This window comes from Corylus avellana, chromosome 9, assembly GCF_965113065.1.
Source record: "Corylus avellana chromosome 9, dhCorAvel1.hap1.2, whole genome shotgun sequence".
Classification (NCBI taxonomy): domain Eukaryota; kingdom Viridiplantae; phylum Streptophyta; class Magnoliopsida; order Fagales; family Betulaceae; genus Corylus; species Corylus avellana.
This window is the reverse complement of record NC_142498.1, coordinates 478,972-485,830: the sequence shown is the minus strand read 5'-3', so window position 1 is coordinate 485,830 and position 6,859 is coordinate 478,972.

Here is a 6,859-nt window from a genome sequence, read left to right as displayed (position 1 = left end):
CCATTTACTCTAAGTAATTATAATTATATATAGCAACACTTTTTAATTATTTTGTGAACTCGTACTTATTCGGAATATAGGACCTGTTGTAAACACCGTCATTAATAATTGTCAAATGCTTCGTATATAGATGTAAAATAGTTAACGTTTTTACTTTGTCTGATCTTCTTAGTAAGAATTGTAGACTAGAGAGAATTATATGATTGTAGTAATTCTTTAATTACCTCCTCTGGTCGGAATTTTATATGTATAAAATGTCTGATTTTGATATTTTAAGGCGTGTAATTACCTTGGGCTTGGGGTTGGGGTTTATTTTACCTAACTTTAAATGATAATACTCAGGTTTTGCATGAAATGATGATTAGGTGATGTGGTTGTTTTTTTGTCGGTTTCCTCCAACCTTTTTGGGCTTGTCTACAGCAAACACATCTACGTCCATCTTTACATATTTATGGGAAAAGTCAATTCCACTTCGCAATTCAAAGACGTTAAAGTTAATTATGCATGGGGTTGGGAGTAGGGAGTAGGAAGTTGGGAGCATCTTCTATTTCCTCTCCTGAGTTCTGACTTATTCCTTCCTTCCTTATCAATCATGCTTTCTATTTTGTAGGCAGGCTTATCTTACTTAGAAGCTTTAAAATCACTAATACATCTAATTAACGCACTTTTTATTTTATTTTACTGACCTGATGTTCGTTTTTTGTTCTTTTTGCCCATCGATTCATCAAAAGCCACGTACAGACCAGCATCATGTGACGGTTGCTATCCACACATAAGGTGGTAAAACGAGTTAGTATGTCAAATTTGGGTCAAACATGTCCACTCGAACATGATACGCTAATTCAAGTTATTCAATGGGTGATACGACACAACCCGTGTGACTCTTTTAATTAACGGGTTGTGTCAGGTTGACATGATTCAAATGACACAAATGACCTACTTGATTTTTTTATTTTTTTTATTTTACCATTTTTATTGGCTATTTACTTAAAAATAATAATACTATATATATATATATATATATATAAACGGGTCAACCCGTGGGTTGATGCGACCCGACAAATTTAATAAACAGGTCATAAATGAGTAACCCATCTGTGACTTAAATCCGTTTAACCTAAACCTCAATCCTAATTAAAGTTAGGTGTCAGGTTAACTGCCAGCACATGCATTCACGTCCTAACAACCAACTTCAGATTTGATTTACGCTAAGCACGCAATCTGCACCTATGTTTTTGTTTTTTTAATATTGCGTGTTCAAAAGATCAGTGGGCTTTTCTTCCTCTTCAAAAGACTAAATTACCAGTTCTCTCTCTAACTTTTCTCATTCTACGCACTTTTCAAAGCCCAAACCAAAGCTCACCCCCCATCATCATCAGCTCAAAAAACTTAGCCAATTCAATCTTTTCATAATTCCCAAACTTCTTCCGGTACCGAGTAATGGAAGAAACTATCTTTTTATCTTTTTAAAGTTGATATACTTTTTAAAATCACCAGTAAAAGAGAAGCATATATATGATATTATTTCTTCCACTCCACCTTAATTTCTTTTTGGTTTTAGACATTCTCTAAACTCCTCTCAGACGTATCACACGTATAAACGAGGGATTAAACAAAGTTTTAATAGGCCTGAATGCTGAAGTAGTCCCGGAGACATATATATTAGACTTTGCCAAGATGAACATAATTAAATTATCTAAGCATGGTCATGATCATGATCCCCAGACCCCACCCACGCCTGCCTCTCTCTCAAAGCGTAAAACAGCTCTCTGTGAACCTCAGAAGCTTTCTCTGGCGTCACCTCTCTCTCTCTCTATGAATCGTTTAGCTTTCCTCCTCTCTGTGGTCATGGTGATCCCAGACCCCACCCACGCCTGCCCCTCTCTCTCTCTCTGGTCATTGTGATCCCGAGACCCCACCCACGCCTGCCCCTCTCTCTCTCTCTGGTCATGGTGATCCCCAGACCCCACCCACGCCTGCCACTCTCTCTCTCTCTGGTCATGGTGATCCCCAGACCCCACCCACGCCTGCCTCTCTCTCTGAGAATGTGGAATATAAATTTACGATTTTACTCGTAAATTTATATACGGAATGTAATTTATCTCAGTAATTAATTACTATGATTTAAATTTACGATTTTACTCCATTAATACAAGACGTACGTCGGCTGTCCCCAATAACATCTCACAAAATGTGATTCCATTTAAATTGGATTCAAATTCGCCAAACACTCTCATTAACATCATGCCACATCATCATCTAATAACTCATAAGGAACGTTTTGGCTCCTTGCCAAAAATAGCAACCCTTCCCTTTGAAAAGGGAGGAGGGAAAGATAACATACGTTGGCCATGGCCTTGATCATGACGCTGGTTAGCTAGTGGCTGTCACTGGCTGAAAAAAAGAAAAAGAAAAAAGCAAGCGTTTTGGCTCCTTTGGCAGAAAAGGTTTGAGTTCCAAAATTAGAAACCTTGCTCACTTCGAAAGAAATCGACAAACATAATTAGTGGCAGCCTGCCATGCATCATGCATGCCATGGGAAAAAGAGTTAACATACATGCATGGGAGCCTGACACCAGATCGATGGAAAGGTACAGCAACCAAAACGTAACTCCATACTAATCATAAAACGCTATAATTAATTACGTGTAACGCATCCTTATCATTAATTACATAATACAATGATTTAACTTTATTGCCTTATTAGGAATAATTAAGATCAATATATATATATATATGCCTCATTTAACTTCTTTTTTTTTTTTCTTTTTTTTTTCCCTTGAAACATGGGGTGGGTTTGTAATTTTGTATCTATCTGCATGCCCCTAAAAGGAAAGGAATGGAAGAATATCTCTTCAGATTGTAAATTGAATTTGTAACGTCTAGTTTTCATTAATTACATGCCTTCAAATCTTAAAATCAGATGCTATATATATAGAATTTCGAGGAGAGCAGGGTAAAGAATTACTACAAATTACTGAAATTAATTAGCATATAATTCTCTAGTACTACGTACATACAATAATCAGCCAAAAAGTCCACAAGAGGTAGCTCAATCGGCTAGGGATCACGCTTCATAAAGTGGGGGTCACTAGTTTGAATCATTCATCTCTCTCTCTTACATGTGTGGACATGTAAAAAAAAAAAAAAAAAAAATTAGTCAAAAGAAGAAGACGATGGAGAAGATTTCTTTTAAGATGGCTTTCTTGTTCATCTTGTTGGTTATAACATCTTAGCAGCCTCTATTTCTCTTCATGGAGGTATACGATTAATGGTAGGTTATAACATGTTAGCAGCCTCTATTTCTCTTCATGGATGTATATGCTTAATTACCATTAATTAATTATTTGACGTTTTATTAATTTGATGTACTAATTATGACAAGTGTCCCATTCTCATGCGTGGCACGAAATGTTGGAGTTCGTTGGGTTGATGATCTTGAATATATGTAATGTTGTAATTCATTGTCCGTCCTGAAGCTACTGCGTAAACGGGTATTGTGCGCTCAGACGAGCTAAAGGAGTAGTCGAACAACAAGCTACAGTTGAAGTTAATCATTAGAAGTTATGATCGAGCCATATGTTCCTCTCAATTCTCAACTAGCTAGCTAGGGTTCGATTCTGTTAAACTTATCTAGCTTGGCCAATAAATACGAATACAGGGTGATCGAGGACATGGTCCAGTACTATTGATGTATGCATGATGTTTGCAGCTTCCTATATATTAATAAAAATAAACATTTCTGATCAATTTTTATCAACTTGAATATATTCATGGTTAAGCTTACTATATAGAGTATAGGGTTCTCATATATATATATATATATATATATATATATATATATTTTTGACATGTCCGCACAAGAGTGGGGAGAGGGGGTTCTCATATATATATAAGGTAAGGGTTACCGCCTTGATAAGTGGGAGTGGGAGACGTGTTCATGCATGTGATTGTGTTTTTTTGTCAGTTTCCGCCGGCCTTTTTGGGCTTGTCTACACGAAAGATATCTACGTCCATCTTTGCATATTTATGGAAAAAGTCAATTCCACTTCGCAATTCAAAGACGTTAAAGTTATGCATGGAGTTGGGACCATCTTCTATCTCTATGGAATTTTCACTTCTGACATCTTCCTTCCTTATCAATCATGCATGCTTGCTTTATATTTTATGGGCAGGCTTACTTGGGAATTAAGCTTTAAAATGACTAATATATTTGGGATCTCATTTATGCCATGCATCTAATTAACGCGCCTTTTATTTTATTTTACTGGCCTGATATATATATATATTTTTTTCAGCCCATCAATTCATCTAAAGCCACGTACTGGCCAGCATCATGGGACAGGCACTGCCCACCCGTGGCAATGGCAAAACTAGTTGGTGTGTCAAGTTCGGGTCGGCCCACTTGGCCCGTCAACCTGTTTCAGTAGACACGAATCCGACCGGTTTAATAAACAGATCAAACATGTCAACTTGAACACGACACGCTAATTTAACTGCAAGTGACACGTCACGACCCGTATGACCCATTTAATTAACAGGTCATGTCAGGTTGACAACTTGACACTACCCAAATTGCACCAATGACCCAAACTTGAGTTTATTTTTTTAGTTTTAGTTTTCATTTTACCATTCTTATTAATTGGCTATTTACTTATATATATAAAATGGGTTAATCCGCAAAACCGGTAGGTTGATAGGACCCGACACGTTTATTAAATAGGTCACTGTTTAGCTTAAACCCTAATCCAAAAATTATGTGTCATGTTCGTGTCGGCAAGAAAAATGAAAAGATTTGCAATAATCAATCTCAACAGTTTTGCATTCAGCAGGATATTGGCAAGAAAAATGAAAAGTTATGGCCAACAGTACTCTACAATCAACTGTTAGCTAGACCAGTATGTGTTGGATCACATTTACCAGGACCTTAAAAGCAACAAGCTGCCATTCCTCCAATGATCTTATTAGTTAAATTTGGAATATTCCAAACTCTATCTGAAGAACATTTAGGATTTGAACCCACATTTGCTGGATTTGGTCTCCAAACATTACATGTATCAATCATTAAGATTTTAGGGAAAAAGGAGTACTAGTACTCAAAAGTAAGATAAATTTCTAGCTCTTTCAGCATAAATCAGATCATTCCCTACGCATGTATCATAAGAACCCAAAAGGTCTCCATGAAAGCAGATTAGTCTTGGTCGAACAAGATTTAATTTGATGTGAACATACCCATAACTGACATTTGGCATCAAAGATATCTTTTCAATAGTCGTTTGTTGCTTCATCCTCTCTTGTTTTTCAAAATCCTAATCAAATGATAAAAAAAAAAAAAAATTAAAAAAAAAATTAATATCAACAATTACAATAAATATTATTGAGTGATTTTCAGGAATACAAAGACTGAAAGCATGATATAAATTTTTTTATCTGTCATCTTAATTTGAATTCACAAAACGCCTAATTCAATTGGTTACTTTCATCTTAAGCAATAACCTTACATGGCTTTGAAATCCATCACAAGATTAAATAATAATAATAATAATAATAAAACAAATAATAAGTAAAGGAAAACAATGAGTCAATATTAGTAGAGATGTTATTTTGCTGGTACGCCCTTTATCCAAGGTAGTATATTGGTGTGATTCTCCTTGGCCTGACTTTAGTTCGTTAGAGAATAGACGAGTAATTAAAGAATGGCAGTTGCAAACAAAATTACAGTAAGATGACTTCTTAGAACAAAAAATGAGTGTCCCTAATACATATAGTTCTCACACTTCTCAGCAGGTTATTAGCAAGAAAATTAAAAGTTCATGGCCGGCCAACACTCTACAATCAAACTGTTAGCTAGGAACACCAGTATGCATGTGTTGAAGCCTTAAGTCAAGACATTTTATCAAACACTTTACCGGCCAGTGGCGGAGCCACATTATAACCAGCAATAGCCGTGGCCCCCAAATTCATTTTTCTGGGTTTTTTTTTTTTTTTTTTTTTTTTTTTTTTAGTGGCACGGCACACCGTCCAACTTCTCTAGTTTTTTTTATAACATAATTTTTTCTTTTATTGAATTTTGACTTCCACGATAAAATAAATAAATAAAATTAAAAATTAAAAAAAAAAAAGAAAAATGAATTTGTAACTTTAGATTGATTTTTTTCTTTTTTAATACTATGAATAGGTCTTCACTTCTTCTATTTGTTGTATTATAAGATAATTTTTAAATTATTGTTGTTTCTTCAAATTTTTTTGCTTTAAAATTATTTTGAGTTACTAATGTGTTGCATCATAAATTAAATTAGCTAATTTGGCCGTTTTGAATATGTTCTTGATTAAAAAAAATGGAAAATTTAAATAAGGTTGGAGGTCTAATTGTTGTCTGTACATACTAAGGTTGCCCGTTAATTTTTAGGGATAAATGAAAAATCAATCCATGTGATTGGTCTAAATTACAAATCGCTCTCTGTGGTATCAAAATAAATTTAAAGGTGTATGCTAAGACAAATTCTGTTAAAACATTTAACGGATTCCGTTAAGTGACACATCAGCGCCAATAAAATGAAAACACATGTCACTCTTAATAAAAAAAATATAAAAATATAAACTTAAAACAAAAAAGTAAAAAAATTATTATTCTTTTTAAAAGAAAAAAGTACAAAGAACAAAGAAAAAACAAATCATTACCCAAAAAAGATTTAACCAAACACATTTACATAACAGCGCAAAAAAGAGAAAATATCACCTTGAAGTCCTGGGCAATTTCATGAACAAGCCTCAGGAAGGGAAGCTTTCTATTCAGGAGCTCGGTCCTCTTCTGATACTTATGGATTTCACTACATAACATTGAACGAAAATCACTTGT